The 18,791-nt window shown below is 41.6% G+C and overlaps 1 protein-coding gene across 3 annotated transcripts in view; it reads right to left on the bottom strand.

Annotated features, from left to right (window-relative positions):
• Positions 1–17,615, bottom strand: part of PPM1B (protein phosphatase, Mg2+/Mn2+ dependent 1B) — a 101,507-nt gene extending 83,892 nt beyond the window's left edge. The window contains exon 1 of one of the 3 annotated variants that reach the window (XM_039357738.1): positions 17,488–17,615. The gene's annotated coding sequence lies outside the window, so the exon portion shown is untranslated. Of the gene's footprint in view, positions 1–17,077; positions 17,436–17,487 lie in introns of those variants that run through there. The other 2 variants (XM_039357736.1, XM_039357739.1) reach the window with 2 other exon arrangements.
• Positions 17,616–18,791: the final 1,176 nt, after the last annotated feature.

Genomic DNA, 18,791 nt, shown 5'->3' with positions numbered 1-18,791 from the left:
TTGAAGGCAGTTTTCCACTCATCTCCCTCCATTATTCTTACCCGGTAATATGTCTCTCTCAGGCCTAATTTAGTGAAGACACTCCCCTTAGCCAGATGGGTTAATAAGTCCTTTAAGAGAGGGAGGGGGTATTGTTTTCCACACTCACTGCATTCAGACCCCTTCTACGCAGAGATGAAGAGATCCATCTTTTTTTTCTTTGAACACATGGGCTCCCACGGTAGATTTGGCCCATTCAATGAACCCCATCGCTAGGTTTTTGTTCACATATCACTGCATCTCCTCCATTTCGAGGGGGGGACATAGCATACATTCTCGGTCGTGGGAGTTTGGCTCCTGTCACCAGTTCGATAAAGTCTGTGAGGGGGTAGAGCATCACATTCTTTTTCACTAAATCCCTCCGCTAGTCCTGGTATTCACTGGGGATGAGTGGTTTGCCTGGTGGCGGTGAGGCAGCCATCTGCGCTCACTCATTGGGTGGCCTAAAGTGTCCCGCAGTGGGAGGCTCAGGCCCTCTAGGCAGTCTCACAGTTTTCATTACTTTCTCCCAGCAGATAAATGGCTTCCATTTGTCCAACCAGGCTAATTCTAGGATCACAGCCTCAGTCATTTTTGGGGCCATCAGGAAGCAAATAAACTCCCAGTGCTCACCTATTTCTAGGCATAGGGACACAGTTCATTGTGTGACTAGAGTCCCTCCCATCAGGGAGCCATCAGCTTGCTCAAACCTCACAAGTTTGGAGATATGTTTTGCCCATATGCCCTTTTTCATGGCAAATGGCAGGCTAATAATGCATCGGGTGCATCCAGAAGCGATTAGCATGTTTAAGTCTATTTGTGCCCCCAACTTAGGGATTATAAGTTTGGCGGGCAGTGAAAAAGGTGGGACATGTCAACTCACCATTGGGTTGTTTTCTCCTTCGTCGCTGTCAAAGGAGGGTAGAGAGGGAGCGGGTCCACCTGGAGTCCCGGCATCCTCCTGTGCGGGGGATGTGACCTGGGCAACAGGTTCCTATGTGATCCGGTTGGATTTCTCTCTTGTCAGCTGCTAGGCAGGTTCCTTTCTCGCCGCTGGTTCTGGTCTGCTCTGTTGCTGGAGGTAGGGGAATGGAGAGTTTGCTGCTTGATGTCCCTTCTGTCCACATCGGAAACACTTAATTGACGGGCCTGCAGGTGGCCTAGGTCTTTCAGCCATCACAATAGTTGGAGGTTTCCGTGGGGGTGATGGCTGTTTGGGTTGCTCTGGCTGCTGCTGGGATTCAGGTGGGGGAGGCTTCTTATAGCAGGCGAGCTGAATGTCTAGCTTCACTGCTGCCTGGTACCATTCTTGCAGCTGATCAGGTACTGCTCAATAGATGCAGGCCTGAGAGAGGTGGTCCTCTAATCCCTCAATGAAGAGATGAATTAGGGATTGCTCAGGCCACCCCAATATTCGACCTGCTATCTTGCGAAACTCTCGCATGTACTCCAGGGCAGGCCTGCCAGCTTGTTTTATTTTGTAGATTTGTTCTCCTGCTTTGAGGCCTATGGATGGGTCCTCAAATCTTTCTCTCAGCCTAGAAGGAAGAGGCGGGGGTCCTCCAATTCAGGGGCTTGCTCATTATATAAATTTGTTCAGCCATTCGCATATTTCTCCCTCTAGGCTGGACCCAATCACATCGACCATGATGCCTGGGTCTGGGTAGAGATAGGCCCAGTGGTTCAAATGAGAGCACACTTGATTGAGGAAGATCAGCTTTTCTGGTCCCCATCAAAGGTTGCTTTGAAAGGTGGAGCCCCCCACTGTGGCTGTTGTACCCCCAGTTGCCGCATGCCCAGGGGTTGCATGTTCAGGGGCTGGGGCCACGTCCCCTGCAGCTGTAGGCCCCTCAGCAATTGCTGTACGTTCAGGGGCAGTAACAAATCTCCTTGTGGTCGTCCTCCCACTAGCTGCTGGTCTCCTAGCTTCTGTACCACCCCAAGCTGTTGCAAGGCCTCTATTAGCTCAGAGGATGCTGATCATCTACCTGCGGGGGATGTCAAACTCCCCATTGCTGCGGAGACCTCAGACTGGGATTCCCTCCCTCTTCAGGGCTGGAGTCCCTGGCAGGGGAAGACAGGGTCTGGAAGGCTGTCTGATCTGCAATGGAAGGGCTGCAGGCTCCTCTCTGCAAGAATTGATTTCTGCTTCTCACCTCTAGCTTTTCAAATCTTTCCAGTGACTCACCCAAATCTTCAGTGGCAGGTGATCTGGTAGCTCTCCATCGATCTGTATTTGCCTGCCAGCCATTTGTCTGCCAAAATTCATCTTCCCACAGCATGCTGTCTGTTGCTTCCCCTTCTGGGGTATCAGCAGCTGCCGGGTTATCGTCTTCAAGTAAATTCCCTTTTCCCATGATAGATTTTCCTCCTGAATTTTTGCCAGCTTCTCTCAAGCCTAGAGACAGCTGAGGGAGTTCAGGACCCCAGGTTGGTTGAAAAGGATTTAGATCTTAGCATGATGTCATGGTTCCAACTAATGAAACACTTCAAAGAACTTCCAGGCATTGTTTATCCTAAAAAGTCTTTATTTTGTATAACAGTATCAGCACTGAACGGATGGATGCCAAGATCTGAATTTCCCTTCCTTGCACATAACATTCCAGGCTATTTCCCTCCCCTATTCTGTAGTCATAAATCACATTTTCCAATCAGCCCAAAGGGCAAAGATTCACTTCCGTTCTGTATCCCACGCATTCCTTATCTTTCTCCTCCCCTCCCAGCATCATCTAAATTAACTCTAAAAATACCAGACAGTTCTGCATATTTTCTCAAAGCAATAATATCCAATATTAGCAGCGTTCACACATATTTGTTAAGTGAATCTAGCTTCCCCATTGGCTTTGCTAGTTAAAGGTTTGCAAAAGGTGATCACATAACTCTAGGACAGTGCAACCATCATAAATATTAGTCAATTGCTAAACATCTGAATTTTGATCACGTGACCATGGGGATTCATTTGTGAGCGAAGAGAGCTAGCCTGCCACCAATGGAGTCGTCCTCCCCGCCATCACTTGGATCTTCAGTAGGGGCGACCTCCCACTCCCCGAAAGGGCCGCTTTGATTGGAACTGTTGTCTGAACCTTCTCAGTTGCAGGTTCTCTGTCGGTCTGACCTAGACTGATGGGGCAAGAAAAGGAACGTTGTGTACCAATAGGGGAGTCCTCCCCACCATCACTTGGATTTTCGAAAGGGGCGACCCCCCTGCTCCTCGGAAGAGCCATTTTGACTGGAATTGTTGTCTGAATCTGTCCCTGTTACCGGCTCTGTCGCCCTGTTGGTCTGATCTGGGCTGATAGGAATGGGAAAATGTGGTAGGTTCTGGACCTGTTTTTGACCGAAAAGGCTTTCTGCGAGGGTAGGAGGAGACTCTCCTCTCCGTCCTCCTTGATAGGTGGGCCAGGACTTTGCGTTTGTCCTTGTTTTCTATTAGGTAAGGATTGAGGGCCTCGCCAAAGAGTAGGTCGCCCTTGTAGGGTGCAGTCGCCAACTGCCACTTCGCCTTAATGTCAGCTTGCCACTGTCTGAGCCACATTAATTTGCGTGCTGCGGTGTTGGACACTATTGCCCTGGCAGAGTAATTTGCTGCGTGCGATGAATCTGCCATGAATTCCATTGCCGCCATTAACCTTAAGTCATGGTGGATTCTCTCCTCCTGTGGGGGGGGGAATCCTCGCCTGGAGTTGGCGCAGCCATAGTAGCAAAGTCCTAGCAATAAAAGAGTTAGAAATGGCTGCTTTGATTGCCCATGCTGAGGCCTGGTGTGTCCTGCAGAAGGTGAGTTCCGCCTTCTTATCTTCCAACTTCAAGGCCTCCGCTGCATCCCTGGATACTGTAGATGGTGAAACAAGAGCTGCTAGAGGTTCATCTACTAATGGGACCTCTATTACCTCCAATAAGACCGTATCTATGTTGAACAGCTTCTTGTCTGTCTCCCCCATTGGAAGGAAGGCCCCCGGTGCCCCCAAATTATTCTGAATTGTGTCAAAGAAGAGAGGAGGACAGGGAATAAATTGTTGTGTGTAAGTGGGCTGCAAAAACACCCTGCTGTTTGTGTCCTGACATGCTGAGGGTCCCTCTTGGGGAAGCCTCAGTCTCTTAATCTTTGCAGTGCTACTGGCCTTGTGAAGCAAGAATTTGAATAAAGATGGGTTGAAAAGGCCCATGAATGGTGGAGGATCTGGGGATATATTCTCATCCTCCGACAGCCCCTGATCCATTTGCTCATAGTCCTCCACGGGAGACTTCCTACTTTTTAAGGAACGAGAAGGGGAAATTGATTCCTGGTATGCTGAGGCCTCCTCCTGTGAAAGAGAGGAACGGCCTCTTGAAGCTACAAACCCACCTCTGGACCTATGATGTCTTGAAGAGGCCATGGCCTGAGCAACGGCCTGAGATATCAGGGATTGTAAGTGTTCCAATGACACGGCTCCCTGATTGTCTGAAAGACTAGGCCCTGCTGCTGAGTGTGCGTCTGGTGCACCCAGGCTTTTGGGCCCTTCGCTTAGAGGTGATCTGTTTGCCTGCTCTCTGTCAGCCTCTGTTTCCAGAGGTTCCTGACTAGGCTGTAGTGGGCCAAATATTTCCTCCTCCATGTAAGCTGGTGGGACTAGGCCGTCTCCTGCTGTATTTTGCCTCTTTTGGGCTCTAAAGAACTGTTTCTCAAGAGCCTGGTGGTGACGCTTGGCCTCCTTGTCCGCTGCCTTGGAGGATCTTTTGCTAGAAATTGCTTTGGCCTTGATCTTGCCCACTGCCTCCTGGTTGGAGGATCTTGGCCTCTTGCGTCCAGGGGGACTGATGGAGGAGTCCTGAGCTGTCTGGGCAGCGTTGGTGTCTGCCATTGGCAGAAGAGATATCTCTGCGCAAGACTGAGAAAAATCTCTGTTAAGAGGCTTGTTAATGGGCCTGTCCTGACCAGAGAGCAATCTGTTAGTGATTGGAAATAATTCCTGTGGGGGTGTCAGTTAATGGTACAGGCACCCGCTGTGCTCTCCTATATCAGTCCCTGTGCTGACAGGGGTATATCACCTTTTGGAAGCCAGAAATTGACCTGACTCTCCTTCTTTCCCTTTAAAAGGGGGTGATAAATCGCCTATAGGCTGGGATGTAGGTGATTAGGAAGGAGGAGGAATTCCTTATTTCAATGAGAAAAGGCATTTTGCATGCTTTCCTGCCTTCCCCCTCCCACTGTTTAACCAATCCGGTCCTATTCAATCCTGGAGAAGGGGAGATTTATAATTGCATTGGAGGTTGTTCCTGAAAGCATTACCAATTGCTTTGAAAAGAGTTCATTTTGAAGGCTTAGTTTCCTCCTCCCTGCTCTGGAGGCATGTGGAGCCAAAATGGCAACCGGCCACTCTCTCAGTCTCCACTGATTACACTCTGCCGATCAGCTGGCCTTTGGGGAAGCCGTGTGGAGCAATTGCAGTTCTCCGCCGACCAGCTGGACTTTGGAGAAGCCGCGGAAGCCCTGTTTGCTCTCCGCTAATCAGCTGCTGGGGGGGGGAGATTCGTCCCTGCACCGTAGAGACAACATACGGTGCCAAAAATGGCAACCGGCTCCTAATCCCCTCTCCGACAATCAGCTGAAGTTTAGCTGTGGTTAGGGTGAGCCTGTGCCTGCTCCGTGATTGGCTGGGAAGGCGAACGAACGGCCGTTTGTTTGAAAACCCCTTTGTAAAAAGGCAAGAAATAAAAGAAAAATTACGACCTGATCCTGGAGCCAAGGGAAATGTGTCCTTCTTGGCTAGAGACTAAGGCGAGACTGGGAAGAAGAGGGCCCAGGAAGGGAGGCGTGGCAAAAATTGGCTGACTTAGTCTAGGGGCAGAAGACAAGCAAAACCCATTGGTGGATTCTCCACTCGTCATGCTGGAGAATGCCATTTATCATTTATTAAATTTTACTTATATGCTCTTAACAAACCCAAGAAAGTTCCTCAAATTAGACTGATAAAAAAACAAATATGTGCAAAAAAGTAAATCACTTCCATACTAATCCAAAGAAAATGATACAATAATATCTACAGTATCATAAGATTTGGGCTTGGCTTGAGGGGTATTTTTTTTCAAGAAAGATCAGTAAAACTTACAAGTAAAGAAGTAACCAAAGTGATACAATTAATGCATAATATATTACGGAGGAATTAACATAAAAATACATTTTTATTTTTAACAAAAAGGATTTTAAAGAATCCATCCATCCATTCATCCATCTACCAAACCACCCATTTCCCTCAGAGATGTTTTTTAATCTGAGTTAAATGCCAGTATTATGTAAAGATACACCTACCAAAAAGGGAGGGGGGAAGCAAACTATAAAAACATTATGAGTAAATATTTAATTTCTACCCTGAGAGATTTTTACCTTTTATTTAAGGACATGATTTATCCAAAATAATAATCCTCTCACTTCACAGTAATCATACCCTATTTTATTGAACTGAGTTCCAGAAAATTAACCAGGCATGTTTGCTTTAAGATAGCTGTATTCTTGACAAGTCTTCATTTCTCTTTTCTTACACTTTTACTGAATTTAATTTTAAAGAAGCTTTCTGCTTCATGTATCATTTGTACAGCTATAATACAACACTATGTATTAAAAGCGCTATCAATAGGATTATATAGAATCCAGCTTTGTTCTATATTTTTTTATTTATTTCCAAAGTTAAAATACAGAATAAAAAAAAGAATTACAATACAAACAGAGAAACAAACAATTGTATAAAACAAAATATCAAGCTTATAGACAAAATGTCCCCTCTGGTTGAACACCGATAAATATATTTAAGCAAGAAGAATTATTCCCATTCCCCTTGCAAAACAGGTCACCAATTTATAAATGTCTGCATCTATATTTGCAAAATTGTTATATAACATTAAAAAATATCACAATTGTAGAAATCCATTAACAATCAACCAGTTTGACCTACCATTTATCTACTATAAAAAAGTTAACAGACAGTCCCAACCATGAAGCTAAACCTCAGAGACCTCTGTTAACAATCTATTATTGTATTTAACTCACAAAAAGTCCACAAGCAGCTTCTATTCTCTCATGAACTCACTACTCCATTGTCTCCACTCCATCCAGGATCAAATATACATCAACTGATCATGATAATAAAAACAGCTCCTAGTTTATTAGCTCTTGAGGTTGATAATTCCAAACAGTTACACTACTACAATGGTTCTCAACCTGTGGGTCGGGACCCCATTTTGGGTCGAACGAGCATTTCACGGGGGTCGCCAAACAACGCAGTCCGCCATTTTTTCCCCCTTTTCCTTAGCTGTGCTACTCCCTTTTATTCTATTGGCTTTTGAAAGCCAATAGAATAGACTCTCTTGAATAGAGTCTAATTCTATTGGCTTTCAAAAGCCAATAGGAATTGTCCAGGCTATCTCTGCCCTGCTGAGCCCGCCAAAAGTCCCATTCTGCAACGGTGCTGCAAGTTGTCTACAGGGAAGGCGAGCTGTCTGGAAGTTTCCACCCCTCCCTGCTGAGCAACTACTAAAAATGTAAGTAAAAGAAGGCCAGGGGTGGGAAGTGGGAGGCCGGCGGGCGCAGGGAGGGTTGCTGGCGCGCATGGGGCCTGGCGGGTGCTTTACCTCCCTTGGGCTGGGCCAGCTGGTGGCCCAGCCGGTGGTCGGCCTGTGCCATCTCTGCCGCTTGCCAGCTACGCCTCAGCCGGCGCAGGGGGCGGCATCACGCATGTGCAGCACTCCCGGGCAGGGAAAGTCGACTTATGAGCGGTTGGGTAGTCCTCGACTTACGAGCAGTTGGGTAGTCCTCGACTTACGACCGGTTGGGGTCGCGGCATTAAAAAGGTTGAGAACCACTGCACTACTAGGACATGAAGGGAGCATCAGGTCTACAGAAACTAATGTTTTAAGATAAAATGGCACTAACATGATAATGGCACTAACAGATATTCAAAATGTGACACTATAGTGCCAAGATAAACAATCAGGAATTTTTAATTAAGACAGCACATTCTTTATGGTAGAATTTTAAGAAGGAGTATCACTGTAAATTGACTTGTAAATGTAATACAGGGACTTAAAATAATGAATTTATATAATGTTTGCTTATCCATCAGAAATACAGACCAAAGGCAAGAGATGTAAGGATTCAGAGTAAAATAAGACTTCATGAGGAAAAAAGTATCGCTATACAGAAATAAAAAATAAAAACACGCCAATTAAAACGTTCTAATCTAGATAAATTAGGTGCTCCTAATTTACTCAATAAAAAGAGTATGTCCTCTTAGCAAATATTGGTGTATCTATGTGGAATCATTTGCTGAAAATATAATGTTAATAAAAATTGCAATTCTCTCTGCTTTTAGATCTGTGCCTTTGAAAATATATAGCTGCTTGAGACAGTTTGCAAAATGATTTTAACTCTTTGTAATATTTAAACAAGGATTTTCTCTCTTTCCTCCCAATTCATTTAACTTTTTCCCTTATCTATTTTCATCCACTTTTATTCCCATTTTCCTTTTTTCCTCAGTGCATTTCTCCTTCCTTCCCATGTTTCTTGCTGTTTTTGCTGCAGACTGTGTGCGTTAATTAGCAATAGATGTCACAAGCACATTACATTTGTGATCAGATCTTGTGAAGGCTACTAGTATACTTCCAGCTGTATTTTAAAGTGTTAGCATTAGTCTTTAAAGTCCTATCTGCCAAAGTATCAAGGTGTCATTGCCTTTTCCAACTAGAACAGACCGGGGGGGGGGGGGAGATGCATGTAATTCCTCACTATCAAGACACAGTTGCCTTTTCTGAAACTGGTTAAGAGAAAGTTATCCTGCAAGGTTTTTTAACTAATTAGGATATAGATACTAATAAAGGGGCTTTTATATATTGCATCGCTTAACTATGACTATTGATTTTAACTATTTGTATTATTATTGAACTATACCATAGATATTTAACAGTGTGTATATTGCCAAGTCATATGACTAGAGTGCTATATAAAAATATTTTTAAGGTAAACATTTGCACATGTTATGTATGCATATTACTAAGTGGTCACCTGCACAGATGGACAGTAGGGCATCTCTATTGTTTTCAGCTGAAATTGGCAATTTTGAATTTAACAACTTTAGCATTATAGTTAGTTCTCAAATTATTACTTAATGGCCATTTAAAGTTATGATGGATGTCCCCAGAACTATTTACAACCCGTTTTCAGAGTTATGATGGCTACACACACTCCTCCAATCATGTGATCACATTTTGGGTGCTTGGCAACAGCTCACCTTTATTGCTGTTTCTAGTGTCTCAGAGTCATATGACCACAATTTCCAGCAAAAAAACCTCCATTGAGGAAAATGGATTTGCTTAATGTGGCATTCAACTAACAACTGCAGTGTTCGCTTAACAATCATTGTTAAAAATGATTGTAACTTCAACTCTAATCACATGATGCTCGATTTACAACTGTAACAACTTATGACTATAAGCTCAATTACAGTCATAAATCAAGGATTACATGTATAGGTAGTCCTCAACTTACAGTCACGATTGGGGCCAAAATTTCTGTCCTAAGTTATAGCAGACATTGTTTGAGACAGATTCACTTTCTCCAAATAGGCGTACTTTTGAAAAGTCATTAAATGAATGGTGATAAATCGAGGACTACATATACACATGATTTTGTCTGTGTTTCTAACCCTTTTCTATTTACTCTTCTTTGGGGGAAGTTTTCTTTTTCCTCTGAGATAAAAACAATACATTTATGTTATGATTTTATTTAGCCAAAAAAGTTTAGATCACATTATAATGTGCAGCCCTCACAAGACAACTTGAGATAATTAAACCATGAAATGGTGTCACATACAGGCCCCCAGGACATTCAAAGGATTATGATAGCATTCTGGTTGAGGAGAGAACCTTGATGGCAATGAAAGGAGAGATTTTAACCAACATGCCAGATGTTAAGTGGAATCTTTCAAATGCACTTAAAAGCAGGAGCAGGAATATGTTAGAGACATTAAAAGGTGCTTCTCTAAAACAATTAGTAAAATGCCCAACAAGAGGCATATTCTAGAACTAGTTTTGACAAATAGGGATTGGTTACCAGAAGCTGAGGTGTGAGAAAAATTAGGTTCTAGTGATCACCAAGGCCTTTGGTTTAACATTAAAACTAATATAGCATACACTAAAACTAAAGTTTTGTAGACATGAAGCGGACAACTTTTACCAAAATGGAAGATTCTCTAAAACATAAATTTAAACGGTGGCATAAAGTGATAGGAGTCAGTGCTCAGTGTACGCTGATAAAATCTGCCATTCTGGGTGCAACTAGTCTCTACCTGAGGCGCATTAGTAAAAACAAAAGACAAACCCACTCTGGTTCACAGCAGATGTACATAGGATAGTAAAGGAGAAAAAATCAGCAGAGATATAAAAATAAAAATAACAGAAATGTAGCTGATTGAGTGGTATATAAGAAGCTACAGAGGGAAGTCAAACAAATTATTAGTGCAATTAAAAAGTGCAGAAAGAAGGGGAACTAGCTAAATCTATTAAAAAGGGGGGGGAACCTTTTTAGTTACATTAGCAACAAAAGGTGAAAAAACCGTGTAATTACTAAAATCAAAGATTTAAACAAGTCTTAGGTTAAGTGAGACCTGGGTGTACCTGCTCAGTCTTTTCAACAGTAGATGCCAATAACAAAAACAAAATGGAGGGCCATATTAGTCATAGCAGTGCAGGTTCTTTTGCAAGGTTTTTAGAGGTGGAGGTAGCAGACGGGTCCAGATGGTATTCATCCCAGTGTTTTGAGAGAACTTCTAGGTGGGCTTGCTGGACCATTAATTGATCTGTTTAACCCGTCTCTCCTAATAGGTGAAGTTGCCCAGGACAAGGGGCAAGGAGAAAAGCTGGAAACTATGGGCCAATGAACTTAACATCTGTAATAATAAAGTTAATGGAATCACTCCTGGGAAAAAGGATTAAGATTTAAAACCGCACAACTTGATGGACCCAAAGCAGCATGGCTTTACTGAAGGCAGATCATGTCAAACTAATCTGATTTTTTTTACTATGTCACAAATGTTTTGAACGAAGGTAGTACTCTAGGCATAGCCTATCTAGATTTTAGAAAAACATTTGATACAGTTTCACATAATGAGCTCATTAAAAAGTTGTACAAGCTAGGGCTTAACCACTGGGTGGTCCAGTGGATAGGAAGTTGGCTCAGGTATAGACTCCAGAGTGAGATTATTAGTGGGGCACTCACTGTCTGAACAGAGACCAGTCATAAGCAATGTGCCATAAAGCTTAGTCCTAGAACCTATTTTGTTCAATGTGCTTGTAAGTGACATAACAGAAGGACAGGTAAGGTTTGTCTTTCTACCGATTACACAAAAATGTGTGATGGAGTTGATTTGGCATTGCTAGAAAATTGATCAAAAATGTGGAAACTGCAGTTCAGTGTTTTTATATGTAAGATCATGCATCTGGGGAAAAAGAATCCTCTGGCAGAGTACAGTAATGGAGGTACAGTGTTAGACAGAACAACAAAGAAAAGGATTTAGGTGTGCTCATAGCAGATGATTGCAAAATGAGAAACAGTGTGTGACCAGGCATCTGTGAAGGCAAACAAAATTCTGGGATGCATCACTAGAGGATCACCAGCAGGAAAAAGGAGGCCCTAATCCCTAAAGGAGGCATTACAGATGCACATTTAGAATACAGTGTCCAGTTCTGGAGACCTCACCTGAGGGACAAAACATATCAGCCTAGATGAACTGAGTATCTATAACTTGGAACTCAAAAGGGAAAGAGGGACATGATTGAAACCTTCAAATATATTAAGTTTTTGTACCATGAGAAACAAACTGTTAGGAAAATTCATTCTGGAATGTCATGTTTGTCCATTTTTGTTTTAATTGTATTATGAATAAAAAAAGTGTGTGTGTATGTGTATGTGTGTGTGTGTGTGTGTGTGTGTATGTGTATATATATATATATAGGGTGTCAATAAGGTTCTAGAAGGCAGTTTTTACACTATTTAACAAAAATCAAGAACATGGGGGCATAATCTCAAACTGGCAGGAGGTAAGTTAAAAAATAGTGTTACATACTATTACTTCACAGAAATAGTGGAAACTTGGAACCAATGTCTAGTGGAGGTAATGGGTCAATCGTCAGTAACTGAGTTTAAATATGCTTGGGATGCTCAACAACTCTTATAACAAATACTCCAGGTTCAAGAGAGCCCAATACTCAGGGAAAGTGATTACTTTTGCAAAGAACAGAATGAAATTTAATTTCTGCAGATTTCTACCTTGAGCCTTCCTTCCCATTGTACATTTCAGCTGGGCTCAAAAACTACAAAAGATACACAATTTTTTAAAATGCTATTATTTCTGAGCTCTCAGATGCTGGCAAATTATCCATATATTTTAAAAGCTGCTTACAAAGATTTAGTTATTCCTATAGTCATACTTCCATATATTTGCAAGTATACTGCAGCTCTATTATGTGCAGTAACATCTGTACTGAGTTAGCAAGAATCTTTAAAACAGTATCCATTACTGAATGATTTGGTAACCTTAACTGAGTAGCAAATGAAACATCTAGTGAAAGCTATTCATTTCTGCTATCTAAATATTTTCTACTATCTAAATATTTATGATTTAGAAAAAAATCTGGTATGTAGCCTGATTCTTCCTGAATGAAAGGAAATCAGATTATATTCCTTTTTTTACTCTTCTTTCACGCCAACTAAACTTTTCTATCCTACTTTTTCACTGTATTGTCATTTCTGGCATACACTATATTAACAGTGATCTTACTACTGATTTATTCTATAACAGCTCATTATAAAACTTGTTATAGAACCATAATCTTCAATTCCATGAAAAACTAGTTGTGTGCAGTTTCTTCAGAAGAGAGAATTTAAAATTGGAACATGAGATAAGCAGATCACAAATACACTGATTTCAAAACCTGAAATGTTCTCATGCACCAGTAATTGCAGACATGTCTTAGTTATTGAAATCTAGTGAAACTAATGGTGAAAGGTACATTGCTCATAACCAAATTTGATGTTTATTACATAGCAACTTTTCCTTAGACTCTGAACCTCCTTATTGTACTCTTGGATTGTACATTTTCATATTAATAATGCAAGAAACATTAGGTATCAAGGTACTTTGCAATTTCACTTCTAATTAAAAACAACTGGCAAGTCAAAGAAATAAGGTATGAATGCAATGCAGTCACTGCTTTCATTAAGTTTCAACGATTTAAGTCAATAAAGTATAAGTTGTGTCCACTGGAGAATTTGCAGTACCCTTTTTCGGATATTCAAATAAAGCATAACATTTATTAGAAAAAGAACTAAAAATAGCTTCACCTTTAACACTGGATACTAAAGAAAAAAGTGGGGGAGAGGCAATGAGACTATATGGTAGAATCCACAGCTAAGGAATAAGAGAATATTCAGGAAGAATTCAGCTGGTGCCAAGACAACAGGCTTCTTGGCTATTTCAGTTCCTTCTAAACATAAACAATTCATGTGCTTTAAATGGTCAAGCTACTATTTGGTTTTTGGCAGAACTCCAGAGAAGTGAAGTTCTATTGTTATAAAGCAGCCACTGAAAAACATGCTTCTGACATGCTTTGGACATTCTTGTGAGTTTGTATAATATGAACGCTTTATTTGCTTAAGTACCTTTAGCGTAGGGTCTAACAGTAGTTCAGGATTTCATAGTAAGGACCAGTCCTTTGAGTCATGAATTGCAATCCTTCTTTTCTAAAGCTTCAAGGAACTTACAGGATTGCTTTATTTATCCCTATTGCTATTTTAATAAATTCTAGCAATATTTCATTACTATTGCCAGTTTAAATAGCCAAAGTCCTCCATTAAGAAATACAGTACTTTTGTGATTGTACACTGATAAATTTTAAACAATATAGAAATTTATGTGATAAAAAATAAGGCAGCATACACATAAACGTAACTAGTAAGTTGCTGATTAAGACCACCTGAGCAACTCAACAATGCTCTACTACCATTAAATATTAGAATATTTTTACACGTCTGTTTCTTATAAAATTGTCTTTTCTGTCCATTTAAAGCTAGAAATCTGTAGTACTATTAGAAAACTAAGATGGAATCAACAGCTGGCAGCAAGGTAATATAGGTAAGCTTAGTGAGCTATCATTTCTCTTATTCAATTTTAGTTATTAGAAAATTATAACTGGGCAGTATGCAAATAATGCTGCTACCTTGTAAATAGTTGCTACCTTGTAAATCTATAAAGCACTATGGGGCGATATATAAGCCTAAATGCTATTTCTATTACAGTTGGTATACTTAAAACCTGCTTCCTGCAGTATACAACAACAATAAAATGCATAGGAAAACCAAATATTGTTCTATTGTATTGATTTTAAAAGTATACCAAACCCGCATTAAGCTGCTAGAGATGAGATTTCAGAATACTATAGGTTTAACATTTTAATTAAAAGGCCATATTAACTCTTATATATTGCCATATTGCCTATAGCACCATCCAAGCTTATTGAAACATTGTCCAAGCTATCTTTAGCATATGAAAAATCAATCTATCTTGTATTCAACATTTCCAATCATTTTTGTAGTACAGAGTAACAAAAAATCCTCCTTCCCTATCCAAATTTTGCTATACATAGATTATTTGAAGGTATCAGAATTTCCACATCAACAGTTTATAGCAGAGGTGGGGAACGATGACCTCTTTATGACTTGTGGACTTCAACTCCCAGAATTCCTGAACCAGCATGGCTGGCTCAGGAATTCTGGGAGTTGAAGTCCACAAATCATAAAAAGGGCCATTGTTCCCCATCTTTGGTTTTATACCATTATGTAGCTACTGTTGTAGCAATATTCCTAATTTGAGATAGGCTTCATATTACCACAATAATCAGATGCCATTATAAAGTGGTATTGCAGAAATGATTGTGTAACACTCTGTGTATTTCATATTTAATAAATGGACAGAGCAGCTTACAATTGGGTTGATTAGTTGTGGCATGCACAACTAATTATTTTCCCCAGGCAATGTCTCCATTCCCTCCACTGTGTTATAATGAGACCTACTGTACAGTCTTCACAACTCTTAACCAGTAGAAAACACGATCTTAGGAGCTGCAGAAAAGAACATAATGTGACAGAATAAAAAACGCCTACTGGAGGCAGAAAAAAACTCCTGTCTAATCAGCTGTGATAAATCACAATGTTTATTTTATGGATGGCAAGAGATTCTAATCTTAACTTTTAAGGACTTAAGTTTCAAGAAATTATGTTAGAGAAAAAAACCATCCTATTACTATATTCAAGTTTAGATCTTCATCAAAAAAGCAAAACACTACCACTATACAGGAGACAAGTTCTACATAAATGATATAGAAAGGGATTGGTTTCCACTATAGTGATGCTTTTTAAATACAGCTAAGTTATCTGCTGTAAGAAACTAGGGTAACAGAATGTCAAGGGTGATCCATTTCTGTAAATTCTTAATACTTTTAATCCCACTTTTTTCACAAATTACATGCACTTAGCTCAGTCTTGTGGCAAATCCACATTGAACAAGTTATATTGTACTCAGATTAACTTCACTATTTAATATATGTGGATAACAGCATCTCAAGTGCACATAGCTATGTAAGATAGTCATCTTTGCAAACACCTATGTTTTCTGTATATCATTGTCTTATTCTGCTAAAAATCATACCTCATAAATTTCATTATTCCATATATGACTTGAATAAAAATTCTCAATTATTATTGATCTAATAATTCAGCCTACAAATAGCATCTTCCTTTAACAATGCTAAATTCTTTGACTAATTACACATCCACTGAACAATCAAATACAAGGTACAAATAAGTTCAAATCTGCAACTCCATCTTTATTTATATTAGTATTTTCTCATGAAATATCAAGATGTTTTCTAAAGCAATTGCAAGTTAATTTCAATCTATTCTTCAACTTTCTAGTCACCATCTTAGTTTTTCCAATCATTATGCAAAATTAGAAATTTGTCTTCCATTTGTACTCCCTTAAAATGAGGGCACAGAAAGCAATACAAAAACTACAGAGAATCACTTATGAGATTGGAATAGAGATTTTCAAATAAATTTATAAAAATAGTTTACATTATGCATGTTTTCTATTGAGGTAAAGTTTAACATCACTTTGTAATGTATACCAATAAAAGTAAATTAGTCAGCAAATACGTAAGCAGCCGTCAAGATCTGAATTCCAGCCAACCGTCAAAAGGTATAGATTTCACTAGTAGTCTGTCCATCACCAAAACTACAAGCAACGTGGGGCTATGTCCTTCAGGGCTAGCACGAAGAGAGTTCTCTTTTGGCAACATTAGTTCCAACCTGCATTAATCCCAGAACCGCCTCTGCAGAGAATCTACATTTCAGATGTTTGCGTATCCTATCAAAATCAGCAAACCGGGGAGGCCAGACCCTTTTTTTAAAAATGGACTAACTATAAAATTCCACCCTGTAGTCGACATCCAAATAACGCAGCCTTAATATGTATTGGAGAAAAAGGTCCTCCGTCCGCCCAGGCCTCTCCCTCCCATCCAAGGCAAGGAACCGCGAGATCGCGCACATCCAGCCCACATCCCAGCTTTTGGCCCCATCAAACGCTCCCTTCAATCCCAAACTGCGCCTTCCACACGGAGGCCCCCGCAAAGCAGCCGCAATCGGCCACGAGGGGCCTATGATCAGAACCCCCACAGCCCGCCCGCTTCCATCCTGCTGTTCCGACCGAGGACCACGTCCAACTCTTTTCCCCCACCCCTGGCCTTACAGTGCAGATACAAATTCAGCCATTGCGCTTTCTCCGCGTTACACAGAAGCCCCCGCGGTTGCTGCTGCCCGCAACGCCAGCGGAGGCCGAGGCCGTCCTCTTCCCCCCACTCTGCGTCGTTTTTTGCTGCGCGCTCAACGTCTCCCGCCTGACAAGGCCTCGTTCTCCCCGTCAGCCTTCGCCCCCGCCCCGCAATCCTTCCCTCCGAAAGAGCCGGCCCGGGCCTGTACCTGGCGCCGCAGCCTCTTGGCTTGACTAGAAACTCCGCGCCCGCCCGCGGAAGGAGCCTCCGTCTCCCCCACTTAGGCTTCGGGTCGGGTCAGGCTACAGCTCTAACAGAACGCCTTCGCCTTCTTCTACTTTCTCCTCCTCACGCAGTGGCCTCTCCGTTCGTCGGCCTCTGCCCTCGCAATCCAAGCGCAGTCAGCAGCGCAGACATGTTGGAAGCCTGTATCCCAGCGGCCGCTACTAGGCCCTCCCTCCTTCCCTGCCGCGCAACGTCAGAATGCACCGGGTGGGAGGAGGGGACAAGAGCCCCCTCCCTTACCAGAGCCTTGGAGAGAGACAGAGAGAGACAGAGAGAGGGAGGGGGAGTGAGAGCCGAACAGGTATTTAAAAAAAAAGAAAGAAAAAGATTTACCTTTACTGGTCGCAATGACGGTCACTCAAACGCTCTGGTCCCCGCCCACATTTCCATTGGATCTTTCACCTGTCAAATCTCATATTCTAAATACCGATTGGCTAATTTACTTGCCATTTATAAAACAACGCCCGTTGAGTACAAGTCTTTTTCAGCTTCATATCAATTGGCCGATAAGTCAGGTTCCCGCCTCCATCTATGTGCTTCTAGAAAGCTACATGGTTATGTAGAATGAAGCTTCATTGGTGCCACACAAGTGCCAATTGACTTATTCACCCCGCCCCATTTCCTACTACTTCTTTTTCTTACAAAACATATACTGATTTCCCCCCCTAGCCCGCCTTTATTTTTTCCGTCATTCAATTGGCTAAGAAATATGTCCATCTTCCTAGCTTCCGCGTCCTTTAACAGAGTTTCTCAAATAGCCGAAGAGGCGAGTGTCAATATTGCACCCTGATTGGGTAGGGCTGCAAATGAGGCGGGGTGGAAGGGAATGAGAATGAGGCGGTGTTTGAAAAGCAATCGAACTAGTTGCCCTCCCTATTCCAGTCCTCAAGGCCATAATGGACTCTTCTTTTTGATTGGCTAAACACTGGAGCGGCCTTCTCTCAAGTACTTACCAGGAATGGGGGGGGGGGAGAGAGAGAGACCCGTATGTTCTGCTGCATTACATCATCGTCAACCAATAGGAAATCACCGACGGTCTCCGTTTACCTTTGGATGACAAAATGGCCTGAAGGTGGTAGATATTTGTGTCCGGGCTTTTCAGTGGAGTACGCTTAATTTAAAAAAAAAAAAGCAAACCCGTTCAATCAAATGGGAAGTAGACTCCAGGAAGCGTGCCTAGGAGCTTTAACATGAAACAAGCATCTATGGATTGAATTAAGCCACTTTACCAGATGCATGAAATTTTAGCCTCAGTTGGAAGGTACACGTGCACAATCTGCCCGAGGAAGGATAAGGGGAGATTAAAAAAAAGTGGAAGATAAAAAAGTAAGAAGTTAAACAGCTCTGGGAAATCTTCGAAAGTTTTTTTAATAAATTGCTCAAAACACTTCATGTTTCCTTGAAAAGAAGTTACACTGAATTCCAAAAGGCCCCAAAAGAACAATCCAAGGTACTACTGGTAGGTTCTAATGGACTTAAATTTGTTCAATACAAATATAGCTCCTATTTACCATATTCCAATTTTTAAAATAATTTCATTATTCGGCAGCTACTGAGACCTGGAAGTATTGTAGGCAATCTCAACAATGGCTTTTCTAGTATTAGTTGATGGCAATTCTATATCACAGCATCAAGCT

Source organism: Crotalus tigris, unplaced genomic scaffold, assembly GCF_016545835.1.
Source record: "Crotalus tigris isolate CLP2741 ecotype Arizona unplaced genomic scaffold, ASM1654583v1 scf7180000018941.1685476, whole genome shotgun sequence".
NCBI lineage: Eukaryota > Metazoa > Chordata > Lepidosauria > Squamata > Viperidae > Crotalus > Crotalus tigris.
Note: the sequence above shows the minus strand (reverse complement) of the source record. Positions and strands in the feature narration are given on the sequence as shown.